The sequence below is a fragment of the Plenodomus lingam genome (genome assembly GCF_022343315.1).
Source record: "Plenodomus lingam strain CAN1 chromosome Unknown contig_12, whole genome shotgun sequence".
NCBI classification, from domain to species: Eukaryota; Fungi; Ascomycota; class Dothideomycetes; order Pleosporales; family Leptosphaeriaceae; genus Plenodomus; species Plenodomus lingam.
Genome location: NW_027093930.1, coordinates 1,029,663 through 1,044,668, shown reverse-complemented (window position 1 = coordinate 1,044,668; position 15,006 = coordinate 1,029,663). Strand labels below are relative to the sequence as shown.

Below are 15,006 nucleotides of genomic sequence, written 5' to 3'. Positions count from 1 at the left end.
AACTTAGAACTAGTATAGATAAGGGGAATCTAACTATCTAATTAAAATATAGCATTATAATAGCTAGAAAGTAGTATTAATATAATGTAATTTCTACCTAGTGCTCTAAATATTAAAGCAAAGAGATTTATCTAAGCGCAGGTAAATAGTAGGAGTAACTATAACTCTCTTAAGGTAGCTAAATACCTTATTATCTAATTAGTAACGCGCATAAATAGATTAATAAGATTCCTACTATCCCTATCTACTATCTAGCAAAACCACAGCTAAGGGAACAGGCTTAGCTAAATTAGCAGGGAAAGAAGACCCTATTAAGCTTAACTCTAGTTTAATATTATAAAAAGATATAGGGGGTGTAGAATAGGTAGGAGCTTTAGCGCTAGTAAAATACTACTACCCTTATTGTTTTTTTACTTATTTAATAAAGCAGAGCTAGGCCTTACTACCTAACTTCTAGCGTTTAAGGTCCTTTATAGGCTAATCTAGGTTAAAGATATTATTAGGTAGGGAGTTTAGCTAGGGTGGCACATCTATTAAACTATAACGTAGGTGTCCTAAGGGGGACTTATAGAGAATAGAAATCTCTAGTAGAGCAAAAGGGTAAAAGTCCCCTTAATTTTAATTTTTAGTGTGAATACAAACTATAAAAGTGTAGCCTATTAATCCTTTAGTCCCTTAAAATTTAAGGCTAGAGGTGCTAGAAAAGTTACTATAGGGATAACTAGCTTATAGCAGCTAAGCGTTTATAGCAATATTGCTTTTTAATCCTTTAATATTAGCTCTTCCTATTATACTAAAGCAGAATTTAGTAAGCGTTAGATTATTTACCTACTAATAGGGAATATAAGCTAGGTTTAGACTATCGTAAGATAGGTTAGTTTTACCCTACTAATAACCTTGCCCTAATAGTAATACTACTTAGTACAAGAGGAACCGCGGTTTTAGATAATTAGTTTTTGCGGCTATCTAACTAGGTATTGCCGTAAAGCTACTATCTGCTAGATTATAGCTAAACGCCTCTAAGTTAGAATCTATGCTAGAATAGGGTAATTTCTGCCTGCACTAGTTAGATACAAATAGGCCTTTAGCCTAGAACCTTACTAGATTAGCGTTAGTAGCCCTATTAAAGTTAGGGTTGTTAGCTAGTGTATTATAATTATATAGTGCGTAGGATTAAATCCTTTATAGATAACTTAGTTATCTAGCTAGGTCGTGTAAGTAGTTAAGTAGCCTTATTGTTACAAGCTACTAAGCGTAAGCCTGTTACTAGCTTAGTTAAAATTAGGATATTATGCCCTCCTTATTTGCAAAACTGCTGCCTAAATAGCTACTATTAATAGAAGGAAGAGGGCTATAGCGAACAAGTTATATAGTAATTGCAAGATAGAGAGGGCTAGAGCTAGGAGCAATCCTTGCAAAATATACAAAAGAACAGGTTATATATGTATGTACCTTAGGCAGTTAATATATAGCATAGGAAGATTAAGAAAGGATTTAAGATAATCTATACAGATTTTTAGGCAGTGATCTATAACTTAAGAGCGTTCTATAACTTTTTATTTTTTAGGGGTACTATTCTATAACTTTATAGCCTTCTATACTTAAAAATTCCTCTAGGCTATTCTATAACTATAGATTATTTAAACCTTTAGGGTATTCTATTAATATTTAAAAAAATCCTGTAGGCTATTCTATAAGCTTAGGGCGTTCTATAACTTTAGGGCGTTCTATAACTTTAGGGCGTTCTATAACTTTTTATTTTTTAGGGTTAGTGTTCTATAACTTTAGCGCGTTCTATACCTTTTATTTATTCTATTACTTTACTCCTTTCTATAACTTTAGACTATTCTATACTAGTAGCTATTATATCCTTTTTATAATACTTATTATATCATACTATTATCTATTATTCTTTACTGTTAAGTATATCCTTATATTTTATAAAACCTTTTCTCTACTAGCTAGTCCTACTATACTTTCTTTTATAACCTACTAGTATTAAATAATACCTTTATATTCTTCTTTTATACTATCTCTATTTCTTGCCTTATCTATTAAGTAGATATAGATAGAGCTAATAGATCTATAGTTAATATGGATATAGTAGTTATAGTAGAGTATAGATATTAGAGTAGATATCCTTATCTATATATTTACCTACTACTAATAAAATTCTAAGTTACTCTTATCTAGCGAATACAGGTTTATAGTTTATATAGGGCTACGCATGTCTATATAGTTTTATATACAAAAAAGTGTACCTCTAAGCTATTTTCTACTACACTAACCCTATAACGCAAAAATTAAACTAAAACCTATTCCTATAATATATAAGGAAGGCAAATAGATTCTTAAATACTAAATACCTAACTAACTAACTAAGGTTAAATCTGCTACGCGCAGTTCTTAGATTAGGTAGTTAAACTAGCGTTATTAGGTACTAAGGGGGCAATTTTTGCTTATATCCACGTCTATACTCCCTACAACTCCCTATTATTAGCGCTCTGCGCCTATTTTAGTAGTAGTTAGACTAAATTTAAAAGTTTTAGTTTTATAATAGCTAGCCTTGTTTCCTAGATTTCTACCTAGTTTAGATTCGCTCTAATTAGTAGGTAATTAGGGGCTTAGAGATTACTCTTCTACTTAACTAGGCAGGCCTAGGCCTATATACTAAAGCAACCCTGCTATTGCGCCTAGTTTTGTAGTTAGCACCTAAAGTCCTACTATTAAAGTTTTAGTAGTAGGCAAAATTTAGGGTCTATAGATAGCTAGCACTGCTAAACTATTTAACAGATCTTAGGGGACAGCCCTGCCTAGTATCCGCTCCTAGTAAGCGTGGTAAAGCGTAGGTTTTCTCTACTTAAGGCATGTATATAGCGAGTTTAAACACGCAGAAACGCCTATTAGGCTTTATTATAGACTATTCCTTAAGAAACTTAGTAGGGGCAATTAAATTAGTTACTATTTATAACTAGTGCCTTGTGTGCTGTTATACTAGTAGCTAGAATTGCTTCTGCGATTTCTTATCACGTACCTTCTACCTCCTTTTAGGGGTAGTGCTTATGCGCTTTAGCGTATTAGGTATTAGGATTATTACCTAGTTAATTCTACTAGTAGTTATATGCTTATCTTAAAGATTAAGCTATATATATCTAAGTATAAGTAATTATACTATAAAACTGCGAATAGCTTATTAAATTAGTTATCGTTTATTTAATAGTACCTTACTACTTAGATAACTATAGTAATTCTAGAGCTAATACATGCTAAAAACCCTAACTTTAGAAGGGGTGTATTTATTAGATAAAAAACTAACGCCCTTTAGGGCTTTTTAGTAATTTATAATAACTTTACAGATTATATAGCCTTGCGCTAGCAACAGTTTATTTAAATTTCTGCCCTATTAACTTTTAATAGTAAGGTATTAGCTTACTATAGTTTTAATAGGTAACAGGGAATTAGGGTTTAATTCTAGAGAGGGAGCCTAAGAAATAGCTACTACATCTAAGGAAGGTAGCAGGCGCGCAAATTACCTAATCCTAACATAGGGAGGTAGTAATAATAAATACTAATATAGGGCTCTTTTAGGTCTTGTAATTAGAATAAGTACAATTTAAACCTCTTAATAAGGAACAATTAGAGGGCAAGTCTAGTGCTAGTAGCTATAGTAATTCTAGCTCTAATAGCGTATATTAAAGTTATTGCAGTTAAAAAGCTTATAGTTAAAACTTAGGTCTAGCTAGTAGGTCCACCTCACTACGTGTACTTGTCTAGCTAGGCCTTCCTTCTAGAGAACCTTATACCCTTTACTAGGCGTGTTAGGGACTAGGACCTTTACTTTAAAAAAATTAGAGTGTTTAAAGCAGGCCTTTGCTTAAATATATTAGCATAGAATAATAGAATAGGACGTGTGGTCCTATTTTATTAGTTTCTAGGACTGCTATAATAATTAATAGGGATAGTTAGGGGCATTAGTATTTAATTATTAGAGGTGAAATTCTTAGATTTATTAAAGACTAACTACTACAAAAGTATTTGCTAAGGATATTTTTATTAATTAGTAAATAAAAGTTAGGGGATTAAAGATAATTAGATACTATTGTAGTCTTAACCATAAACTATGCTAACTAGGGATTAGGCAATATTCTTTTTCTAACTCGCTTGGCACCTTATAAGAAATTAAAGTTTTTAGGTTCTAGGGGGAGTATAGTTGCAAGGCTGAAACTTAAAGAAATTAATAGAAGGGCACTACTAGGCGTAGAGCCTGCGGCTTAATTTAACTTAACACAGGGAAACTTACTAGGTCTAGATAAAATAAGGATTAATAGATTAAGAGCTCTTTCTTAATTTTTTAGGTGGTGGTGTATAGCTATTCTTAGTTAGTAGAGTAATTTGTCTACTTAATTGTAATAACAAACAAGACCTTAACCTGCTAAATAGCTAGGCTAGCTTTAGCTAGTTGCTAGCTTCTTAGAGGGACTATTAGCTTAAGCTAATTGAAGTTTAACGTAATAACAGGTCTATAATACCCTTAGATGTTCTAGGCCACACGCGCGCTACACTAACAGAGCTAATAAGTTCTTTACCTTAACTAAAAGGTCTAGGTAATCTTATTAAACTCTATTATACTAGGGATAGAGCATTGCAATTATTACTCTTTAACAAGGAATACCTAGTAAGCGCGTGTTATTAGTATGTGTTAATTACGTCCCTGCCCTTTATATATACTGCCTGTCGCTACTACTAATTAAATAGCTTAGTAAGGCCTTTAGACTAGCTTAGGGAGGTTAGTAATAACTACCCTAAGCTAGAAAGTTTGTTAAACTTAGTTATTTAGAGGAAGTAAAAGTTATAACAAGGTTTCTATAGGTAAACCTGTAGAAGGATTATTACCTATTTTTAAAGCACTACCGCCTTAATTAGTAGTAGTAGTCTACTTTAATTCTACCTATATTTTTTGCGTACTATTTGTTTCCTTAGTAGGCTTGCCTACTAATTAGATCCCCTAAAACTACTTATAATTATAGTTAGCGTTAGTAATAATATAATAAATTATAACTTTTAATAATAGATCTCTTAGTTCTAGTATTAATAAAGAACGCAGCAAAATGTGATAAGTAGTGTGAATTATAGAATTTAGTAAATTATTAAATCTTTAAATACATATTACGCCCCTTAGTATTCTATAGGGCATGCCTGTTTAAGCGTTATTTGTACCCTTAAGCTCTGCTTAGTATTAGGTGTTTATTCTACTTAGGACTTGCCTTAAAATAATTAGTAGCTAGCATATTAGCCTAGAGCGCAGCATATTTTACGCCTCTTATTATAGTTGTTAGCATCTATTAAGACACTTTTTAAGCTCTTAACCTTAGATTAGGTAGGGATACCTGCTAAACTTAAGCATATTAATAAGCAGAGGAAAAGAAACTAATAGGGATTACCCTAGTAACAGCAAGTGAAGCGGCAATAGCTTAAATTTAAAATCTAGCTCTTTTAGGGTCCAAGTTATAATTTGCAGAGGGCGCTTTAGCATTAGTAGTAGTCTAAGTTCCTTAGAATAGGACGTTATAGAGGGTAAGAATCCTATATATAGTTGCTAGCCTTTGCTATGTAAAGCCCTTTTAATAAGTTAAGTTATTTAGGAATATAGCTCTAAATAGGAGGTAAATTTCTTCTAAAGCTAAATACTAGCTAGAGACTAATAGCGTATAAGTAGAGTAATTAAAAGATAAAAAGCACTTTAGAAAGAGAGTTAAATAGCACGTGAAATTGTTAAAAGGGAAGCGCTTGCAGCTAGACTTGCCTATAGTTACTTATCTAGGCTTTTATCTAGTGCACTCTTCTATAGGTAGGCTAGTATTAGTTTAGGTAGTTAGATAAAGGTCTCTATTACGTACCTCCCTTTAGGGAGGCCTTATAGGGGAGACAATATGTAACTAGCCTAGACTAAGGTCTGCGTATCTGCTAGGATGCTAGCGTAATAGCTATAAGCGGCCTATCTTAAAATATAGACTAAGGAGTCTAATATCTATATAAGTGTTTAGGTGTTAAGCCTAGATGCGTAATAAAAGTAAACAGAGGTAGGAACCCTTTTAGGGTGCACTATTAACTAATCCTAATATCTTTAGAAGGATTTAAGTAAGAGCATAGCTATTAGGACCTAAAAGATAGTAAACTATGCTTAAATAGGGTAAAGCTAGAGGAAACTCTAGTAGAGGCTTGCAGCAGTTCTAACGTGCAAATTAATTGTTAAATTTAGGTATAGGGGCGAAAGACTAATTAAACTATCTAGTAGCTAGTTCCTACTAAAGTTTCCCTTAGGATAGCAGTAACGTATTTAGTTTTATAAGGTAAAGCAAATAATTAGAGGCCTAGGGGTTAAAATAACCTTTACCTATTCTTAAACTTTAAATATATAAGAAGTCCTTATTACTTAATTAAATATAGACACTTAAATATACTATTACTAGTAGGCTATTTTTAGTAAGCAGAACTAGCAATACAGGATAAACTAAACGTAGGGTTAAGGTGCTAGAATGCACGCTTATTAGACACTACAAAAGGTGTTAGTTTATCTAGATAGCAGGATAGTAGCTATAGAAGTTAGAATCTGCTAAGGAGTGTATAATAACTTACCTACTAAATAAACTAGCCCTAAAAATAGATGGCGCTTAAGCGTGTTACCTATACCCCGCCGCTAGGGCAAGATTTAAGCCCTAGCAAGTAGGCTAGCGTAGAGGCTTGTGACAAAGCCTTAGGGGTAACCCTAGGTAGAACAGCCTCTAGTGTAGATCTTAGTAGTAGTAGCAAATACTTAAATAAGAACTTTAAGGACTAAAGTAGGGAAAGGTTCTATGTAAATAGCAGTTAGACATAGGTTAGTTAATCCTAAGAGATAGGGTAATTCTATTTTAATATTAGTGCTTACGCCGCGCCCTTAAAAGGGAAGCTAGTTAATATTCTAGCACCTAGATGTAGATTCTCTGTGGTAACGCAACTAAGAGCAGAGACCTTAGCAGGAGCCCTAAGAAGAGTTCTCTTTTCTTCTTAATAGTTTGTTACCCTAAAATTAGTTTGTCTAGAGCTAGGGTTTAATAGCTAGAAGAGTGCTACACTTTTACAGCGTTTAGTGCGCTCCTAATAAGCCTTAAAAATCTACTTAAAGAAATAGTTTTTACGCTAGGTTATACTTATAACTATAGCAGGTCTCTAAGGTAAAAAGCCTCTAGTTAATAGAATAATATAGATAAGGGAAGTTAGTAAAATAGATCTGTAACTTTAGGAAAAGGATTAGCTCTAAGGGTTAGGTACGTTAGGCCTTAGGGAGAAGCCTCTAGCGTAGAAGGGTACTAACTATAAGGTAGGCGCCTCTTAGCGCTAGGGTGCAGACACCCTTAGCAGGTTTTAGCTATCTAGCGTATATTTAACAACTAACTTAGAACTAGTATAGATAAGGGGAATCTAACTATCTAATTAAAATATAGCATTATAATAGCTAGAAAGTAGTATTAATATAATATAATTTCTGCCTAGTGCTCTAAATATTAAAGCAAAGAGATTTAACTAAGCGCAGGTAAATAGTAGGAGTAACTATAACTCTCTTAAGGTAGCTAAATACCTTGTTATCTAATTAGTAACGCGCATAAATAGATTAACAAGATTCCTACTATCCCTATCTACTATCTAGCGAAACTATAGCTAAGGGAACAGGCTTAGCTAAATTAGCAGGGAAAGAAGACCCTATTAAGCTTAACTCTAGTTTAATATTGTAAAAAGATATAGGGGGTGTAGAATAGGTAGGAGCTTTAGCGCTAGTAAAATACTACTACCCTTATTGTTTTTTTACTTATTTAATAAAGCAGAGCTAGGCCTTACTACCTAACTTCTAGCGTTTAAGGTCCTTTATAGGCTAATCTAGGTTAAAGATATTATTAGGTAGGGAGTTTAGCTAGGGCGGCACATCTATTAAACTATAACGCAGGTGTCCTAAGGGGGACTTATAGAGAATAGAAATCTCTAGTAGAGTAAAAGGGTAAAAGTCCCCTTAATTTTAATTTTTAGTGTGAATACAAACTATAAAAGTGTGGCCTATTAATCCTTTAGTCCCTTAAAATTTAAGGCTAGAGGTGCTAGAAAAGTTACTATAGGGATAACTAGCTTATAGCAGCTAAGCGTTTATAGCAATATTGCTTTTTAATCCTTTAATATTAGCTCTTCCTATTATACTAAAGCAGAATTTAGTAAGCGTTAGATTATTTACCTACTAATAGGGAACGTAAGCTAGGTTTAGACTGTTGTAAGATAGGTTAGTTTTACCCTACTAATAACCTTACCCTAATAGTAATACTACTTAGTACAAGAGGAACTGCGGTTTTAGATAATTAGTTTTTGTGGCTATCTAACTAGGCATTGCCGCAAAGCTACTATCTGCTAGATTATAGCTAAACGCCTCTAAGTTAGAATCTATGCTAGAATAGGGTGATTTCTGCCTGCACTAGTTAGATACAAATAGGCCTTTAGCCTAGAACCTTACTAGATTAGCGTTAGTAGCCCTATTAAAGTTAGGGTTGTTAGCTAGTGTATTGTAATTGTATAGTGCGCAGGATTAAATCCTTTATAAATAACTTAGTTATCTAGCTAGGTCGTGTAAGTAGTTAAGTAGCCTTATTGTTACGAGCTACTAAGCGTAAGCCTGTTGCTAGCTTAGTTAAAATTAGGATATTATACCCTCCTTATTTGCAAAACTACTGCCTAAACAGCTACTATTAATAGAAGGAAGAGGGCCATAGCAAACAAGTTATATAGTAATTGCAAGATAGAGAGGGCTAGAGCTAGGAGCAATCCTTGCAAAATATACAAAAGAACAGGTTATATATGTATGTACCTTAGGCAGTTAATATATAGCATAGGAAGATTAAGAAAGGATTTAAGATAATCTATACAGATTTTTAGGCAGTGATCTATAACTTAAGAGCGTTCTATAACTTTTTATTTTTTAGGGGTACTATTCTATAACTTTATAGCCTTCTATACTTAAAAATTCCTCTAGGCTATTCTATAACTATAGATTATTTAAACCTTTAGGGTATTCTATTAATATTTAAAAAAATCCTGTAGGCTATTCTATAAGCTTAGGGCGTTCTATAACTTTAGGGCGTTCTATAACTTTTTATTTTTTAGGGTTAGTGTTCTATAACTTTAGCGCGTTCTATACCTTTTATTTATTCTATTACTTTACTCCTTTCTATAACTTTAGACTATTCTATACTAGTAGCTATTATATCCTTTTTATAATACTTATTATATCATACTATTATCTATTATTCTTTACTATTAAGTATATCCTTATATTTTATAAAACCTTTTCTCTACTAGCTAGTCCTACTATACTTTCTTTTATAACCTACTAGTATTAAATAATACCTTTATATTCTTCTTTTATACTATCTCTATTTCTTGCCTTATCTATTAAGTAGATATAGATAGAGCTAATAGATCTATAGTTAATATAGATATAGTAGTTATAGTAGAGTATAGATATTAGAGTAGATATCCTTATCTATATATTTACCTACTACTAATAAAATTCTAAGTTACTCTTATCTAGCGAATACAGGTTTATAGTTTATATAGGGCTACGCATGTCTATATAGTTTTATATACAAAAAAGTGTACCTCTAAGCTATTTTCTACCACACTAACCCTGCAACGCGAAAATTAAACTAAAACCTATTCCTATAATATATAAGGAAGGCAAATAGATTCTTAAATACTAAATACCTAACTAACTAACTAAGGTTAAATCTGCTACGCGTAGTTCTTGGATTAGGCAGTTAAACTAGCATTATTAGGTACTAAGGGGGCAATTTTTGCTTATGTCCGCGTCTATACTCCCTATAACTCCCTATTATTAGCGCTCTACGCCTGTTTTAGCAGTAGTTAGACTAAATTTAAAAGTTTTAGTTTTATAATAGCTAGCCTTGTTTCCTAGATTTCTGCCTAGTTTAGATTTGCTCTAATTAGTAGGTAATTAGGGGCTTAGAGATTACTCTTCTACTTAACTAGGCAGGCCTAGGCCTATATACTAAAGCAACCCTGCTATTGCGCCTAGTTTTGTGGTTAGCACCTAAAGTCCTACTATTAAAGTTTTAGTAGTAGGCAAAATTTAGGGTCTATAGATAGCTAGCACTGCTAAACTATTTAACAGATCTTAGGGGACAGCCCTGCCTAGCATCTGCTCCTAGTAAGCGTGGTAAAGCGTGGGTTTTCTCTACTTAAGGTATATATGTAGCGAGTTTAAACACGCAGAAATACCTATTAGGCTTTATTACAGACTATTCCTTAAGAAACTTAGTAGGGGCAATTAAATTAGTTACTATTTATAACTAGTGCCTTGTGTGCTGTTATGCTAGTAGCTAGAATTGCTTCTGCGATTTCTTATCACGTACTTTCTACCTCCTTTTAGGGGTAGTGCTTATGCGCTTTAGCGTATTAGGCATTAGGATTGTTACCTAGTTAATTCTACTAGTAGTTATATACTTATCTTAAAGATTAAGCTATATATATCTAAGTATAAGTAATTATACCATAAAACTGCGAATAGCTTATTAAATTAGTTATTGTTTATTTAATAGTACCTTACTACTTAGATAACTATAGTAATTCTAGAGCTAATACATGCTAAAAACCCTAACTTTAGAAGGGGTGTATTTATTAGATAAAAAACTAACGCCCTTTAGGGCTTTTTAGTAATTTATAATAACTTTACAGATTATATAGCCTTGCGCTAGCAACAGTTTATTTAAATTTCTGCCCTATTAACTTTTAATAGTAAGGTATTAGCTTACTATAGTTTTAATAGGTAACAGGGAATTAGGGTTTAATTCTAGAGAGGGAGCCTAAGAAATAGCTACTATATCTAAGGAAGGCAGCAGGCGCGCAAATTACCTAATCCTAACATAGGGAGGTAGTAATAATAAATACTAATATAGGGCTCTTTTAGGTCTTGTAATTAGAATAAGTACAATTTAAACCTCTTAATAAGGAACAATTAGAGGGCAAGTCTAGTGCTAGTAGCTATAGTAATTCTAGCTCTAATAGCGTATATTAAAGTTATTGCAGTTAAAAAGCTTATAGTTAAAACTTAGGTCTAGCTAGTAGGTCCACCTCACTACGTGTACTTGTCTAGCTAGGCCTTCCTTCTAGAGAACCTTATACCCTTTACTAGGCGTGTTAGGGACTAGGACCTTTACTTTAAAAAAATTAGAGTGTTTAAAGCAGGCCTTTGCTTAAATATATTAGCATAGAATAATAGAATAGGACGTGTGGTCCTATTTTATTAGTTTCTAGGACTGCTATAATAATTAATAGGGATAGTTAGGGGCATTAGTATTTAATTATTAGAGGTGAAATTCTTAGATTTATTAAAGACTAACTACTACAAAAGTATTTGCTAAGGATATTTTTATTAATTAGTAAATAAAAGTTAGGGGATTAAAGATAATTAGATACTATTGTAGTCTTAACCGTAAACTATGCTAACTAGGGATTAGGCAATATTCTTTTTCTAACTCGCTTGGCACCTTACAAGAAATCAAAGTTTTTAGGTTCTAGGGGGAGTATAGTTGCAAGGCTGAAACTTAAAGAAATTAATAGAAGGGCACTACTAGGCGTAGAGCCTGCGGCTTAATTTAACTTAACACAGGGAAACTTACTAGGTCTAGATAAAATAAGGATTAATAGATTAAGAGCTCTTTCTTAATTTTTTAGGTGGTGGTGCATAGCTATTCTTAGTTAGTAGAGTAATTTGTCTACTTAATTGTGATAACAAACAAGACCTTAACCTGCTAAATAGCTAGGCTAGCTTTAGCTAGTTGCTAGCTTCTTAGAGGGACTATTAGCTTAAGCTAATTGAAGTTTAACGCAATAACAGGTCTATAATACCCTTAGATGTTCTAGGCCACACGCGCGCTACACTAACAGAGCTAATAAGTTCTTTACCTTAACTAAAAGGTCTAGGTAATCTTGTTAAACTCTATTATACTAGGGATAGAGCATTGCAATTATTACTCTTTAACAAGGAATACCTAGTAAGCGCGTGTTATTAGCATGCGTTAATTACGTCCCTGCCCTTTATACATACTGCCTGTCGCTACTACTAATTAAATAGCTTAGTAAGGCCTTTAGACTAGCTTAGGGAGGTTAGTAATAACTACCCTAAGCTAGAAAGTTTGTTAAACTTAGTTATTTAGAGGAAGTAAAAGTCATAACAAGGTTTCTATAGGTAAACCTGTAGAAGGATTATTACCTATTTTTAAAGCACTACCGCCTTAATTAGTAGTAGTAGTCTACTTTAATTCTACCTATATTTTTTGCGTACTATTTGTTTCCTTAGTAGGCTTGCCTACTAATTAGATCCCCTAAAACTACTTATAATTATAGTTAGCGTTAGTAATAATATAACAAATTATAACTTTTAATAATAGATCTCTTAGTTCTAGTATTAATAAAGAACGCAGCAAAATGTGATAAGTAGTATAAATTATAGAATTTAGTAAATTATTAAATCTTTAAATACATATTACGCCCCTTAGTATTCTATAGGGCATGCCTGTTTAAGCGTTATTTGTACCCTTAAGCTCTGCTTAGTATTAGGTGTTTGTTCTACTTAGGACTTGCCTTAAAATAATTAGTAGCTAGCATATTAGCCTAGAGCGCAGCATATTTTACGCCTCTTATTATAGTTATTAGCATCTATTAAGACACTTTTTAAGCTCTTAACCTTAGATTAGGTAGGGATACCTGCTAAACTTAAGCATATTAATAAGCAGAGGAAAAGAAACTAATAGGGATTACCCTAGTAACAGCGAGTAAAGCGGCAATAGCTTAAATTTAAAATCTAGCTCTTTTAGGGTCCAAGTTATAATTTGCAGAGGGCGCTTTAGTATTAGTAGTAGTCTAAGTTCCTTAGAATAGGACGTTATAGAGGGTAAGAATCCTATATATAGTCGCTAGCCTTTGCTATATAAAGCCCTTTTAATAAGTTAAGTTATTTAGGAATATAGCTCTAAATAGGAGGTAAATTTCTTCTAAAGCTAAATACTAGCTAGAGACTAATAGCGTATAAGTAGAGTAATTAAAAGATAAAAAGCACTTTAGAAAGAGAGTTAAATAGCACGTGAAATTGTTAAAAGGGAAGCGCTTGCAGCTAGACTTGCCTATAGTTGCTTATCTAGGCTTTTATCTAGTGCACTCTTCTATAGGTAGGCTAGTATTAGTTTAGGTAGTTAGATAAAGGTCTCTGTTACGTACCTCCCTTTAGGGAGGCCTTATAGGGGAGACAATATGTAACTAGCCTAGACTAAGGTCTACGTATCTGCTAGGATGCTAGCGTAATAGCTATAAGCGGCCTATCTTAAAATATAGACTAAGGAGTCTAATATCTATATAAGTGTTTAGGTATTAAGCCTAGACGCGTAATAAAAGTAAACAGAGGTAGGAACCCTTTTAGGGTGCACTATTAACTAATCCTAATATCTTTAGAAGGATTTAAGTAAGAGCATAGCTATTAGGACCTAAAAGATAGTGAACTATGCTTAAATAGGGTAAAGCTAGAGGAAACTCTAGTAGAGGCTTGCAGCAGTTCTAACGTGCAAATTAATTATTAAATTTAGGTATAGGGGCGAAAGACTAATTAAACTATCTAGTAGCTAGTTCCTACTAAAGTTTCCCTTAGGATAGCAGTAACGTATTTAGTTTTATAAGGTAAAGCAAATAATTAGAGGCCTAGGGGTTAAAATAACCTTTACCTATTCTTAAACTTTAAATATATAAGAAGTCCTTATTACTTAATTAAATATAGACACTTAAATATACTATTACTAGTAGGCTATTTTTAGTAAGCAGAACTAGCAATACAGGATAAACTAAACGCAGGGTTAAGGTGCTAGAATACACGCTTATTAGACACTACAAAAGGTGTTAGTTTATCTAGATAGCAGGATAGTAGCTATAGAAGTTAGAATCCGCTAAGGAGTGTATAATAACTTACCTACTAAATAAACTAGCCCTAAAAATAGATGGCGCTTAAGCGTGTTACCTATACCCCGCCGCTAGGGCAAGATTTAAGCCCTAGCAAGTAGGCTAGCGTAGAGGCTTGTAACAAAGCCTTAGGGGTAATACTAGGTAGAATAGCCTCTAGTGTAGATCTTAGTAGTAGTAGCAAATACTTAAATAAGAACTTTAAGGACTAAAGTAGGGAAAGGTTCTATATAAATAGTAGTTAGACACAGGTTAGTTAATCCTAAGAGATAGGGTAATTCTATTTTAATATTAGTGCTTACACCACGCCCTTAAAAGGGAAGCTAGTTAATATTCTAGCACCTAGATGTAGATTCTCTGTAGTAACGCAACTAAGAGCAGAGACCTTAGCGGGAGCCCTAAGAAGAGTTCTCTTTTCTTCTTAATAGTTTGTTACCCTAAAATTAGTTTATCTAGAGCTAGGGTTTAATAGCTAGAAGAGTGCTATACTTTTACAGCGTTTAGTGCGCTCCTAACAAGCCTTAAAAATCTACTTAAAGAAATAGTTTTTACGCTAGGTTATACTTATAACTATAGCAGGTCTCTAAGGTAAAAAGCCTCTAGTTAATAGAATAATATAGATAAGGGAAGTTAGTAAAATAGATCTGTAACTTTAGGAAAAGGATTAGCTCTAAGGGTTAGGTACGTTAGGCCTTAGGGAGAAGCCTCTAGCGTAGAAGGGTACTAACTACAAGGTAGGCGCCTCTTAGCGCTAGGGTGCAGACACCCTTAGCAGGTTTTAGCTATCTAGCGTATGTTTAACAACTAACTTAGAACTAGTATAGATAAGGGGAATCTAACTATCTAATTAAAATATAGCATTATAATAGCTAGAAAGTAGTATTAATATAATATAATTTCTGCCTAGTGCTCTAAATATTAAAGTAAAGAGATTTAACTAAGCGCGGGTAAATAGTAGGAGTAACT

General features: G+C 33.0%; 2 non-coding genes across 2 annotated transcripts; both read left to right on the top strand.

Annotated features, from left to right (window-relative positions):
• The first annotated feature begins 3,095 nt into the window (after window positions 1–3,095).
• IAQ61_001559 lies at window positions 3,096–4,892 on the top strand. Its single transcript, XR_010715456.1, has one exon. It is a non-coding gene; the product is annotated as an 18S ribosomal RNA (ribosomal RNA).
• Window positions 4,893–10,509: 5,617 nt separating this feature from the next.
• Window positions 10,510–12,306, top strand: IAQ61_001558. Its single transcript, XR_010715455.1, has one exon. It is a non-coding gene; the product is annotated as an 18S ribosomal RNA (ribosomal RNA).
• The last annotated feature ends 2,700 nt before the right edge of the window (window positions 12,307–15,006 follow it).